The following is a 14,408-nucleotide window of genomic DNA, read 5'->3' on the forward strand; positions in this document are numbered from 1 at the left end:
ACCCTGGCATACATGACCGTGCATAAGAGGTGGAATGGAGTCAATACACACTGCTACCACCCTCACCCCCTACGGAAGGCGTATTGTTAATCCGGTGCGCGTGTATAGCGCTCCAATACCGTCGGGTCGAGCTTGCGCTATATAAATTTGCAGCGAATTTTCCAGCCTTTTCAAATGGGTGCACCTACCGTACAATGGCGATTTCATTGGTTTGGAAGTGCAGTTAGCATGGGATTTGAACGAGCAGGTCAGGTAGAAAGACGGAGGGATGGGCCTTGGATGGACTGCCGATTTTGGTGCTGGTGACCAGGGTTCAATCATCTCAGGTCGCGTCAACATCCGGTGTTTCCGGCCAAATCATTTAAGTTCCCCATGCCGGGATGCGTAATGTAAATATGGCGCTGGTGTAAAGGGCTCCAATACATTTGGGTCGAGTTCGCGCTATAAATAGGCAACAATCTTCACAACCTTGCAAAGAGGTGCAGCTCCCATCTTTTCGATCGGTCGTCGCCGGGTCTCCAGATTGCGGTGAGTCTTGCAGCACCCACTCCGCCCCGGCCCTGTCCCTGGGCAGTACCAGATCGACAGGGCCCTGTAGCGCGGTGGGCCACGGGCGGAGGGGGCGCAAGATTAGGGCGAGGGTGGCGACTTTAAAGGGCAGTGACGCGGTCCGCCGGCCGAATTTATCAGTGTAGCAAGGGACGTAGCCCCGATTGGTTGAGCTCCTGATGGGGTGCTAAAAGTAGCGGGATCGATGCCCGCACCCCAACATTTTGCGGGCAGGTAAACCCTTGGGTGAGGTTGGCTTCGAAGCCGCCCACCCACCCTGCGGCTAGTCATTTAGTATCCCCGCGCCGCGTGATCCTGGCAAATTAATCGCCCCCTCCGCCTCGAGTTGGGTCAAAGTGGGGGTTGCTGGTGCGGGGCCCGGTGGCACGGATTGTCACGGGCGGAGGGGGGGCAAGGTCAATAGCTGGCGGCGAATAGAGAGGGCTGCCATTCTCTGTGTACTGCGGTCCAATACCTTCGGGAGAGTCGCGCCGTGACCCGGGTCTAAGCTATTAAATCCCGAGTTCGCTATGTACTGCACTCTGGAAAATCACTTAATCTGCCCCGTGCCTGGATATGTGTGTAAATACGGTGCCCATAGACTGCGCTCCAATGCCTTCGGGTCGAGTTGCGCGGTGAATATGGGCACTTAACGTCGAGTGCACGAATGTGTGGATAGATATGGGCTCATGTACGGCGCCTCAAAATCTTCGGGCGAGTCGCGTGTAACTCTGGGCAGATCACTAGATCTCCCCATGCCCGATGTATGTAAATACGGTGCTGCGGAACTGCGCGCTTAACGTCGAGTTCACGGACGTGTAGATAGATATGGGCTCTTGTTCGGCGCTCCAATACCTTTGAGGGCGTGTCACGCTGGGTCTCGGGGCATATCATTAAAGCTGGAGTCGCGCTGTGACTCTCGGCAAATCTATAATCCACCGTGCCTGAATATTTATGTAAATACGGGGCTTATGTATGACGCTCCAACACCTTCGGGCGAGTCACGCAAGCAAGATGCACTTTCTTTAGCAAGTGCAAAGGCAATTCCGAGCCCCGTGTGGCCTCCTCATGCTTGTTTTAGGGGGAAGGCATTCGCGCCCCCCCCCTTGGGTGCGCGGCCGCGGGGGGCATGCGGTGGGGCGTGTGGTCCGGGGCAATGGAAGCGCTGCCACAGAAGGAGGGAATGCGTAATGTTAACACTGTACTAGTTAAAGCGCTTCAATGCCTTTCAGACCTCCTCTTGCCCATGCATCGGCCGCAGCGAGATAGAGGTTGGCGGCCGCATCGAACTAGGGTTCAGGGGGTTTCGCGGGCAAGATCTAAACCATCCCCTGCCGATGCGTCACCGCAGCGTGATTCAGTGTAGGGTAGAGCGCTCATTACACACTGTATCGATCGGGTGTCTGTCGGCCTTTCGCCCGCGGGGCACACTTCTCGATGGCGACGGCCCTCGCGAACAAAGTCAATGAATAGGGGGGCAACGGCAAAGAAGCCGCACACCCTGCGCCGGGGGAGCCGTTAGGAGAGTAGCGTCAGTTCACGGCCCTAATACACCAGCACTGCAAGGCTGGGAGCTGCCGGGGTCCCCGCGGATCGTGGGCGGTGCAACCTCGTGGTGCTCCCTGGATAAGGTTATCGCCCCCCCCTCCCGTCGGCTATGCTGCCGTTGAGGGCGGGAGGGGCATGCAGTGGGCTGCGTGCGGTAGGCGGGGGGACCTGCAGAGGTGGGGTAGTCCGACGACTGCGAGCTGGACGCGGGTTTAGGGAAGTGAGTTTCCGCCCCTTGAGGTCGCGTTCGCATTATGCGATTGCGGGCATTACTGAACCCCGCACCTCAATGGATAATTGGTACGAATTTTGTAAGCCCCCTCGTGCTAAAGTGTGTAATGTAAATAATGTGCTCATGTAAAGCGCTCCAATACCTTCGGGTCGAGCTCGCGCTATACAAATAGGACACATGTATCTGCTGGCTTCCGGTAAGGCAGACACTTGATACAAGCGCAGGCATTGGGCACAAGATTTTGCTCCAATACCTTCGGGTCGAGAGCACGCTAGATAAATATGCAACATGTATCGGCTGGCTTCCTATAATGCAGAAGCGGGGTGCCAAAAAGAAAAACGGGCAGATAATTTAATATCCACGTGCCCGATGATGCATGTATATACGGTGCTCACGAACTGCGCGCCATTACCTTCGGATCAAGTTCGCGCTGTGGTTGTGACGCTGGGCAAATCACTGATCACTCCATGCCCAGATATGCATGCCTGCTGCTGGGCCTGGTCTACCTGGGACCCCGAGGGTCGTGAGTTTTGGCGGCTCATGATCCCACTCCTCATGATCCCACTCCATGCCCGAATATGTATGTAGTTACGGGGTGTACGGTGTGCGCTCCATATACCGTCGGGCGAGTCGCGCTGTGACGCTGGGCAGATCACTTAATCTCCCCGTGCCCGATTATGTATGTAAATACGGTGCTCAGGAACTACGCGCCAATACCTTCGGATCGAGTTCGCGCTGGGTTTGTGACGCTGGGTAGATCAGTGAATATCGCCGTATGATCTCACCCCCGTGCCCGGTTGTTGTCAGCAACAGATAAAGTATCAGCGTGTGGGTAACAGGCGCATCTGCTCTCCAGCAGCTCCGTGCCCTGGGAGCGTGCGCGTTGCCCTAATTCCGGGGCCTACCCATAAAGGGGCCGAGTAGCAAAACAAGTAAATTGGCACCACAGGCGGGCCTCTGGCCTTACAGCTGGGTGAAACCACCATCATTTATGATAGGCCCAGGTAAAATAGGGCCTTTTATGGATGCCTAGAGGACCACTGCGGTTGGGGGTATCCCCCACCGGATTCACTGGGTGCCTCCTGCAGCTGCGGGGGACTGGGATCCGGGTTTACGGACATGTTTACCGCACTAGGGGCGCTGCCAGCCAACATAGGGTGCTGCTGTCCCTATAACTGGGGTGTCAGCGGGGCTAACACAGGGGGCATTAAGTTAATAGTACATTTGTCACGCCCAGGGTGCACTAAAATCTCTACTTCAACGGAGCAGGAATTTGGCACTGCTGGGGATGCTCTGGGTTTGTGGGGGGGCACCCCCCAGCCACCCTCCTACTGAGGAGCATGATGGGATGGGCGAAGTAGGACTTAGTCAATCCTCAATGCTTGAACGTTATTGACAGCGCGCAAGGCTTGAGCCAGACAGATTCCTGAAGCTGGTATACCTAGGGGGTTACATCACTGAGGGATCTGTAGGGGCATAAATCCCATAAGGAATAGAGGATGGTGGGCAGGGGCGAGAGTCGCCCCTTGACCATGGTCACGCGCTGGCAGCCAGGAGCACTCCGGTGCTCCAGGTTTAGCAATCAGAGGACTGGCCAAAGGTTAAGTAAAAACCCTTCTCGCCTTCATAGCCAAAGAGGGCAGGCCCAGAATTGTGAAGAGGGTAACATGCCCGCATGTGGGGCGAAATAGTTATTGGCATATCTCCCCAGGCCTTGGGGGCATAGATGGGGCCATCTACAACGTCAGGAGCTATAGCTCACTGGTAAGTCTTGGGCCTGTGGATATAAGGGATCTCACAGGGTTTGAGTCCTGCTAGCGCTGTCACACTGTCTTGAGGTGGCAGAATTGCAAACTCTTCTTTCTGCTAGGATGGTTACCTTCCAGCTAGTTGCAGGAAGCCCTAGATAGGAGAGGTTGCAGGTAAGACTATAGCAGGTGGTGGGGGGCCCTGGCTGCGACGGTGAGCCGCCTCCAGGGCTGTGGCGGAGTTACAGGGCGATCTGGAAGCAGGCCGATACAAAGGGTACCTCTGCGCGGCACCATAGGGGGTGCCTGAGCCAAAACCGAGGAGCCTCAAGGGAGGTCCCGGAAGCCGTGTCGGCGCCCCGCTAGTCCTGCGGGCGGTTGTGGGCCTGAACAACCGGGGGCTTGCTATGCGACGCTCCGCCCCGAGAGGGGGGGCGTGAGTAGAATTACCAACGGCACGTGATCGTAGAAAGAATCACCTGGAGGGCAGCACCGGCGGGCATCGCTCCCGCGCTGCCCGGCTCATCAGGCGGGCAGGCGACCCAGTTGGTTGCCTGCCCTTGGATCGCCCGTAAGATAACCCATCCATTACATATCTTGGAATTATGTAATAAACCTGCAGCATTGTTACCCACACCAACTGTCTCGTGTGTGTCTTTGGGTAACCTAATTTGGGGGAGGGGGGACAGCGGGGTGCCCCTGGGGGTACTATGCCGCTGACCGCGGCCCCCGCAGGGGGCCAATCGGCGGTCGGCGCCTTAGTGGCCCCGGGGCACCGGTCACCCCTCCCCACCCCCTCCCAATGGGGGGGGCGGGGACGCAGACCGGAGCCCCCCCTCCGTTGGCAGGGCCGGAAGTGACGCGCAATGCGTGTCACTTCCTGGCCCAGGTGTGAGGGGGAGGCTATTTAGCCTTCCCCCACCCTCACTGGCGACCTCTTTGTCGCCCACCTCGCCTTTTCCCTCCCTTCCGCTTACCCAGCGTAGGCGTGGGTGGGGGGGGGTTTCTGAGCGTTGTAATGTTTTCTTTTTCGTTGCAGGCGGAGTTACAGGGCGATCTGGAAGCAGGCCGGTACAAAGGGTACCTCTGCGCGGCACCATAGGGGGTGCCTGAGCCAAAACCGAGGAGCCTCAAGGGAGGTCCCGGAAGCCGTGTCGGCGCCCCGCTAGTCCTGCGGGCGGTTGTGGGCCTGAACAACCGGGGGCTTGCTATGCGACGCTCCGCCCCGAGAGGGGGGGGCGTGAGTAGAATTACCAACGGCACGTGATCGTAGAAAGAATCACGTGGAGGGCAGCACCGGCGGGCATCGCTCCCGCGCTGCCCGGCTCATCAGGCGGGCAGGCGACCCAGTTGGTTGCCTGCCCTTGGATCGCCCATAAGATAACCCATCCATTACATATCTTGGAATTATCTAATAAACCTGCAGCATTGTTACCCACACCAACTGTCTCGTGTGTGTCTTTGGGTAACCTAATTTGGGGGAGGGGGGACAGCGGGGTGCCCCTGGGGGTACTATGAATGTAGCAGTGGGCCGCTAATGTGGGCAGCTTCTGTATGTCCCGTGGGGTCTCCTGCCCCAGGGATGCAGGCACTGCTGAGGGGAGGATGCTAGCCCATTCCGGATCTGTTAGGAGGCTCCGGTGTGGGGCTCAGAGGAGGCAGCAGTAGGCTCGGTATCTTTACCTGTTCTGTTTCTGTCCATCGACGATGCGCCAGAGGGTCCTTCGGGTCAGAGAGTCCAGGCTCTGACAGCGGCAGCTGCAGGAGGAGACACTGTCACGTGTCTGCCGGCAGCACTCACATTTTCTTCTCACTGCTGTGCTCCATTCTGTTTCCAGCTGCAGCTCCTGAGACCTGCACCGGAGGTGACGTGAGTCATGTGACATGGTGGGACCGGGAGTGGTTTTCCTCCGCTGCCGCCTGGTTTTCTTGGCAACGGCAAAAGCTTGAAGCGTACAGCGTGATCGAGCCAGGCCAGAACTTGGGTGGGTGGTGGTAAAACACAGCTACATGGCAGAGTCCGAGTTTTGCCAAACTTTGCACCATTAATAGAGCACGGAGTGGCAAAACTCCACTAACCCCATCCGCGGAGCAGAGTTTGCCGCTCACCCTTAGAAATGTAGTTAGAACAATGTCCCCAGTTTCAAGGTTTCATTGAGCTGGGTTCTTCCTAGTCTCAGACAGTGTGGGAATTACATATGGAAATTGAATAGGGTCCATTAGGCCCTAAATTCATGCCCATAACTTTACAGGCAAAAACACTGGTCAATTCAATTTCTAACAATGAATGTAAAAAAACATTGAGGCAATTTCACTCCTGATTATACTTCACATGTTTTACATTATCTTGCATTCCCTAAGAGTGTTAGCTATTTCCAGAGTGTTGAGTTTCTTTACTTTTTTGTGTAACATATTATTCTTGTGTAGTGCATACTTTTAACTTAGTCGCCTCCAGGTGTTTATACCTGGTCACAATTGAGAGCAGTGGAGTGAAGGCTAAAGGTGTTGTGAGCTTCTCACAGTACCTGTCAAAGGGTCTAAAAAGTGTACAGAGTACATGGTCATCCAATCATTGGCCTCTCTGCAGAACTCACAGAGCAATAGTACCATATTACAGTTTCAATTGTGATTTTGTTCAATGTATGTAAAGGAGATACACTGTTGACAAAATATTGACAAGGGGAAAGTAGAAGTAAATGGAGTGCATACAGGTGAGTGAATGCTTTGTGTGTTTGGGGTGGGGGCAAATTGAAAGAGATGAGAGAAAGTACATGAAGGCGAGAGTGTAACGAGGGTGATGAGAAGGGACGACCTATAAATCCCTCCATAACACCGGTACCAAATGTCTCAATGAAAGAGTCTCCTTCCACGTACCCAGGAGAATCCTCCGCTCTGCCGACCTCGCAGAAACTTCAAGCACCCGCTGAACCAGAGCGGGTGGAAGAGCCTTCTCCCACATCACGGCTAAGGCCTGGAACGAGCTCCTGATCAACATCAGACGCTCCCCCACTCTGCACACCTTCAGGAAGAGCCTCAAGACCTGGTTCTTTGGCTGATCTGGAGCTGCACCCCTCCCCCCCCAGCATCTTGAGACCCTTACGGGTGAGTAGCGCGCTTCACAATTCCCTGATTGATTGATTGACCATATGACGTGTATGATATGCAAATGGCAGATATGTGGAAAGAAAAGGTTTGTAAGTGAGCATAACAGCAGTGGTTGAGACAGTTTGAAGACCACCACCCCTTCCACAGCCCCAGTAATATTTAATTCAGTCTCATTCTTTCAGAATGAAAACATTTTCAATATTAATTTTTTATAACAAAATCATTGCTGTTTCTTGTTTATCTTAAACAGTTGACAACCATTGACAAAGACAAAAGTCGCGGTTGGTTTTAGGTGTATGCTAGTTGCTGTGTTATATATCTGGATGCAAAAAAGAAAGCTCAGTGAGGCACACAAATACTGGTTAAGTGGCACAATATGGAAATCCCACAAATATACTTAATGTGCTTAAGGCACACCTGTACTTACACTGACCACGCCCCTTTTAGAGACCCCCCACAGACACTGCTTTCATTTCACTTAAAGTTCTGCTCTGTTTTGTATAATTTTTAAGGCTTTGAGAGGGGAAGACAAATTAAAAAGCATACATTTGCCTGTACCTGCCTGATTGTCCACTGTGCCCTGTATTTTTTTTATGACAGTTTGGACTTTTTAATCCAACAATTCCTCATGTTTTGGAACTTGCAACTTTGGTGTTTCCCAGGCCTTTAAGTGGGCCAGGTCCATCTGGGTCTGAAACCCATTAGTAATGAAAAATTTACATTGAAACTGGTCCCAGCTGGATCCTATGTTCATATCCTTAACTTTACAGGCAAAAACACTGATCTACTTCTAAACAACGAATGTAAAATTGAAAGTAATCCATGTCAGTGATTTTGGTCCTATTTATATTTCCTGTTTTACTTAATCCTGTATTCCCTAAGAGTATTTCCAAGATGTTGTGTTTCTGTACGTTTTTTTTCGTGTAGCATATTACTCTTGTATAGTGCATACTTTGATCCGACTTACCTCCAGGTGTTTATAAAGGGCAATGATTGCGAGCTTTGGAGTCGTGGACGGAGGTAGCTTCTCACAGTGCCTGTCAGTGGGTCATAAAGGTGTTCGGAATATGTGGTCATTCAATCCTTGGACTCTCTGCAAAAAGTACACAGCAAGGGTCATATATGCAAGTCGCAGTTGTGATTCTGTGCAAATGTGTGTGAAGGAGAGGAGGCTGTGCTTATAGGTGAGTGGGTGCTTAGTGTGTTTGGGGTGAGGAAGCGAAAGATGTGAGGAAGTGCATTCAGGAGAGAGTGAAAATAGGGTGTTAAAGAGTAAAGAGGTGAGATGTAAGATATGCAGATGAAAGATATGTGGAGAAAACAGAAAGGCGTGCATGCTTAAAAGAGAGTGGCTGAGGGCAACTACCCCTTCCACAGGACTCAGTAATGTTTCTCTAACAGCCTTACAATTTGAGAATGTAAACATTTTCAATATTGTTCAGAACAAAATAATTCTTGCTATTCATATATCTTGAACAACTAACAATAATTTACCGAGCCAAAGGTCCTGACTGGTTCCAGGTGCATATCAGTTGTTGTGTTATAGGATGCAATGAAGCACCGAGAGGAACCACAGTAGCACTCCTGTGGCACACTATGGGAATCACAGAAATGCAGTTCGTGTGTTTAAGCCATGTCCTTAATTACATAGGCCACGCCCCTTTCAGAGACCTCCCACTGTTTTCATTTCCACTTAAAGCCCTAGTGCTTCTGTTGTTGATGTTCGCTTACAATTCTCAGCATGAAAGGTGTTTTTGGGCTAAACCGCCAGGATAGACAGCGAGAAATACAGGTGAAGCGGGGCCACGCCCTTTGCAGTAGTACTGCTGCGTCCCCGGCCGAAAACTGCGCTCTTCTAACTTTAATTTGGACACGAGGGGGAGATAAGGGGTCAACATACAAAAAATTCAAAAAGACCAAAAATACAGATGAGTGTACAAAATGGGGATGAAGTCGGATTAAAACTGGAGAATATGCGGAGGTTCAGGTACAGGTAAACGTGATGGTTTGGCTGACGTGAGATCCTTTTTTGCCCACAAACCGGCGTGCGGGTCTCTAGGAATTCCCTGTTACTGGGCGCATTAGATGTTGACCACCCACAACATGGCCGAGCTGTCCCCCTGTGCCAGGCTGCTGAGCAAGGCAATCTCAGCTGCAGCTTTAAGAGTGGGGCCAGCTGATACTTGTGCCTCTCATGAATATGCATGCGCAGAGAGCAGCAGCCCCGCCCACCTCCTCCCTCAGCAGCGGGCGCCTGAGCGCAGCAGCCTCCTCCTGTCTGTCTGACCCAGGCTGCTAACTGTACAGGAGCGGAGCAGGGGAGCTCGGCGAGGAGCCAGCGGCAGCGGGGGGGGCTGCCACCAAACTCGTCCCCACCCACCAGAGCGTACCTTCCCCTCCCTCGCTAGGATACGCTGGCACGCCTGTCCTGCTGCCAAGGAGTCCATGTGATGAAAATACACCGGAATCCGCAACCCGCTCTCGTTCATTGAATTTGGACTTTGTACAGAATCCTTGTTCGCGGCTGTGGGGGGCTTCCCGCCGCCCCCAGGATCTAAGGGGGCTTTAAGGTGGATGGTGCTCTGGCTTCAGATTGCGAGAGGATAGAAGGATTCCCACACCTGTCAGGAGACCCTCGTAGTGCCACCTTCACCTGGGTAGAATGGATGCAGCAAGAAACCGTTGTCCTGCTGTTCATGTTTTATTAACGCCTACGAGTTCCTCCTACTACAAGGTCCTTTCATGTACCATGCGCAACGAGCAAGATTATGAATTGATGCTTTAAAATAATTGGAGTTATTTTCTCTAGACTCAATAAAACTTGTTTTAGAGACCTGTGAAGGAGTAACAGCTGAGTTTGCCCCACCGAGATTAAATGTCAGGAACCGTGGATGATTAAGCATCTGGTATCTCTCGCGCGGGCGTTATCCCACTGAGCTATCCAGCCAGCTGTGTTTCTGCCTGCACGTGACGGGCTGGGCTACCAACAGAGCCCGCGCCCTGGTCTGACCCACGATCGCTGCTTGTGCGGACTCGGCACCTCTCTGCTTCCTGATAACACACGACCAGATGAGCTGGGGTCCTGCGCGCGCGCCAGAGCCTCGGATTTACCTCAGGGAACGTCGCTGGAGCCTGCACTGGTTACAAGTGTGAATGACTGACTAGAGGGGGCTGGCAAGGTGGAACCTCCCGTGCCTCTCTCTCTCTCTCTCCAGTGTGTTGCAGATCCTCCGTGCCCATCACTCGGCTCATCCCGCGCCCTTCTTGTGGGCAGGAGTCTCCTTGCCCGCATTCATCACATTCGGCCTTCCTGGTGTCTCCTTGCCCTTTACACCAACACGACAATTAGCCTTCCGTGGCTGCTACTCGCCCCAGCAGAGGCCCAGCTCCCCCCTCACTCTTTGGGGAGCTCACGAGTCCCTTGCCCCTCTCTATTTCTAGACCTGCCGGTACCTGACAGCTGGAGTCTCGCCTTGTTCCTCACACCTTCCCACTACACCTTGCTAAAATTCTTCATTGTACCCGACTAGACTCTCAAACGCGGCCGGTACCCTAAATTCGTTCTAGACCTTGCTGGGCTCACTCCTTGTCCCCCACGCTCTATCAGCCCGAATGGAGCCACTCCTTGTCTCATGAGAGAAATCCTTGATTGGCTGATGGCATTTATATAGCACCCCCTGACCCGCAGGGCTCCTCTTGGCGCTTCTCATAATCCCGCAGGCATTCACTCGCTTTCTCTTTCTCCTCCGCTGAGCTCTCCAAAAAAAAAAAACACTGCCCCTCACTCTGCCTGCGGAAACACGCGTTCTCTCCTTCAGCACTCTCTCCAGAGCCCTCCTCGCCTCTATCTGTCTAGGGCTGTTGAGATCGTACTCTTCTGGGACACCCCACCTCTGCCTACCACCGACACCTGCCTCCACAGCCCCCTAGCCTGCTCCCTTCTGGTGCCTGCCTGGGGTTTCTGCACTCGCCTCCCTAATTCACATTTTCCCTCCCACCCTTGATGTCGCCTCTGTTTATCTGAGCCTGTCCCCGGTCCCCCATGCAGCCATAACCCCTCCCACTTGCATGTTCCAAGCTCTGCCGGGTGCGGTGTGTGGGGAAGACCCCATAGAGAGCGGGCAGGGTGAGAGATCCGCACTGAAACAAACCCATCTGATTCTGTGGTCCCAGGTAGCACCTAGACGCGACCCACTTCTAAATAAACGTCTTTCTTTATTCGTGCATTCATTCATTCTTGGCTACAAATGGATTTCGTCTCAAAGAACCCCGCTGGAACACACTGAGATGACTTGGCACCCCAGAAAATGAGGAGTTCTGACGCAGAAAGGGTCCCTTGCAAAGGGCGGGCTCTTTGCCCTCCAGAGCACCGGGGCTTGGCGCCAGAGCGGAGCCGCTATGAGGTGTGAGCCTGAGGAGGGCTGGGCTCCATCGGGAAGAGACGAGGCGTTATGTCCCGCGGAGCCAAGGATGGAAGCCTGAGCTGCTGGGTCCCTGTCAGTGAGCACCTGGCCCGGTCTCTGGGGCAAGGGTTGGACGAGGAGGATGGTGGCGTCTGATGCAACGCAGTCCGACGGGCCCGCAGCAATGTGAACTCTGACAACATCCGGGACGTCCTGCGGCAGGTACCGTCCGCTCCGCTGTCGCGTCGTCGCTGTGTGTATCTGTGAGGGGCGGGGCAGCGGCAGGTGAGGATGTCTGTGCGGGAGAGAGGGGGGTGATGTGGAGGGGCTGGGAAAACGGAACAAGGTGGACGCGGGGAAGAATAGGGAGGGATACAAGAAGGATAGAGAGGAGAGGAGACAGGTGGAAAAGAATGCAAAAAGAGAACTACAAGAAGGAAGAAATGTGGCGAGCATCTTAAGTAGAGTGAAAAAAAGAGAAAACGTGAGAGAGAAAACAAAAAGGAGAGATACTAAGAACTATTAAAGACGAGGGGAGCATAAGGAACATCCCGATTTTTTTAAAAGGAATGGAGGAAACGATTAAGACAATACCTCATGTACAATAAAGAAATAACCTACGAGGGGTTAGCGTGAGAAGTAGATGGGTGTATAAAGAGAATAAAGGGTGGGGAGAGAGTAAGAGGGGGGTGTAGAGAGAGACTGACACATAGAGATGATAGTGATGTGCTCAGAGTGACGAAGATAGAGGGGAGCGCCTATGCGGAGGGAGGGGTGCGAACAGGCGGCAGGGAAGCACAGATGGAACAGGGGAGGGGCGCGAGAGAGAGAAAGTCGCGCGCCTATAGGAGGAAGCAAGGAAAGAAGAGAATGTGTGAGGGGGTAAGACAGCCAGTGGTGGGAGACGAGTGATGAGTAAAACGAAGACTAAGTGTTCACAAGGGAGAGGTTTGAAGAGAACTAACGCATCCGGCTCCCCAAATGTGGTCTTGAATCCCCAGTGTTCGAGACACCCTACCACAGCACACCGAGAAAGAGATTTCAAGAACGCACCGAAGCCACCCTTAGCGACAGCGACCCTAAATGTGCTGAGTCACGCTCATTCTTCCAGCGAGATACAGGTGTAAAGGTAGCCATGGGGCATCTTCGAGGCGCGCTGGGGCCTTGCCCTCAGATGGGGTATGTGTGTAATGGTTATTAGATTTGCAGGTGTAATTATACCCAGGGAACGCACTCTGTGCTGAGACCTCGCGCCTGGAGCAAGGCGCAGGTGTAATAATAGCTAGGGGGGTATTCAGTGCTGAGACCTCACACTTGGAATGGGGCGCAAGTGTAATGATGGCTAGGGGACATATTCTGTGCTGAGTCCCCACACTTTGATTGGGGTGCAGGTGTAATGACAGCTATGGGGCATGCGCCAGGTGTTCAGAGGCCTTGCCCCTGGGAGGGGCCACGGTGGAAATGAAGCTAAAGCTAGGGGTCATACTCAGTGGTGCCGAGGCCTGTCTCGTGGAATAAAATGCAGGTTTCATGGCAGCTGAAGAGATTGTAGTCGGTGTTTAAGTCGTACAATGAGCTTGCCCTGTCATTTGTGGTGTTCAGTGTGTGTGGCCCTCTGCACACAGTCACTCCTTGAGCAATATTAGCATAACGCTGTATACATAATGTTCACAGGTTTGTGTTTATTTTTTTATTTTTGCAGTTTTATAAAGCGCGAACTTGGCACAAGGTAATTGGAGCGCTTTTACATGAGCACCAGCTTATATTACAGAATATTAGATACATTTTATTAAGGCGCAGGGAGATTAAGTGTTTGCCCAGGATTTGAGGGTGGAGAGGAAATGCTCCGACTTGAACCTGGTTCACCAGTTTCAAAGTCTGCTGCTCTGGCAGTTAGGCCACATCTCACTGCATCTGGGAATTAGCATTGTTTTTATGGGCCATTTGTAAGAAGCATTTTTCCGGCGAATCGGTCCGTTTGTGACTCAAAAAATGCTTTTTGGAATGTATAGTGCCCAAATTGTGATTCAGTAACTTGATACCGAATCGCAATTTGGGTTTTGCGATTCAGTATTTCGAAGGCGTGTGTTTAGGGCGTCCCTTCCAAATGCCGAATCACTTTGGTATATACCTCATTTTGTGACCGAAATGTGGTTGCAAAACATTCACACTTTACCACCAACTTATAGTTGGTGGTAATTTGTTCGCAAATTGGAAGGGGTCCCCATGGGTCCCCCTCCCCTTTGTGAATGTTGGGAAAACATTTTTTAAGAGTGTGCAGTGGTCCCACAAAGCGTTTAATTTTTTATTGTTGAAACGCATCACTTTTTCCTTTAAAGAAAATACCTTTATTCAAAGCCAATCACAGACATGGTGGTCTGCTGACCTCAGCAGGCCACCATCCTTGTGTGGCTGCGATCCCTAATGAGTCGCAAATTGCGACCTACCTCATTAATATTCATGAGGTAGCTCAGTTTACAAGCCACTAGAAATCATAAGTATGTAACAAAAAGTTTCATACATAAGGAATATCGATTTCCAAATAGCGATTTGAATAAAATCGCTAGCTGGAAATCGCTGTTCGTTTTCTTCATACATCTCGATGGTCCCCATTCACAAAGGCCCCCTGCCCTCATGGTAGAGGCCCTGCAGTTGTGACGCATAGCTCGCACTCGTGGCGTGACCACCACACCACAGTTACTCATTGCGGAGGTCCCGCCACGAGTGCGGGCTCCCCCCACCACCACTACAGGGCCTCGCCAGCGGTGCAGAGGCCCTTCGTGATTTGACCTCTTTATGTTTTTTTGCTCACTCACTTGTTTT

The 14,408-nt window shown here is 52.5% G+C and overlaps 1 protein-coding gene and 1 long non-coding RNA gene across 3 annotated transcripts in view; one reads left to right on the top strand and one right to left on the bottom strand.

Annotated features, from left to right (window-relative positions):
* LOC146797756 (uncharacterized) overlaps nt 1–14,408 on the bottom strand; it is an 84,284-nt gene that overhangs the window by 24,135 nt on the left and 45,741 nt on the right. Inside the window, exon 3 of the long non-coding RNA XR_014968527.1 lies at nt 8,150–8,275. This is a non-coding gene — a long non-coding RNA (uncharacterized LOC146797756). The remainder of the gene's footprint in view (nt 1–8,149; nt 8,276–14,408) is intronic.
* LOC146797757 (leucine-rich repeat and fibronectin type III domain-containing protein 1-like protein) overlaps nt 9,471–14,408 on the top strand; it is a 379,158-nt gene continuing 374,220 nt past the window's right edge. For both annotated transcript variants that reach the window (XR_014968526.1, XM_085624959.1), the window contains exon 1: nt 9,471–11,807. The gene's annotated coding sequence lies outside the window, so the exon portion shown is untranslated. The remainder of the gene's footprint in view (nt 11,808–14,408) is intronic.

The sequence above is a fragment of the Triturus cristatus genome, chromosome 9 (genome assembly GCF_964204655.1).
Source record: "Triturus cristatus chromosome 9, aTriCri1.1, whole genome shotgun sequence".
NCBI lineage: Eukaryota > Metazoa > Chordata > Amphibia > Caudata > Salamandridae > Triturus > Triturus cristatus.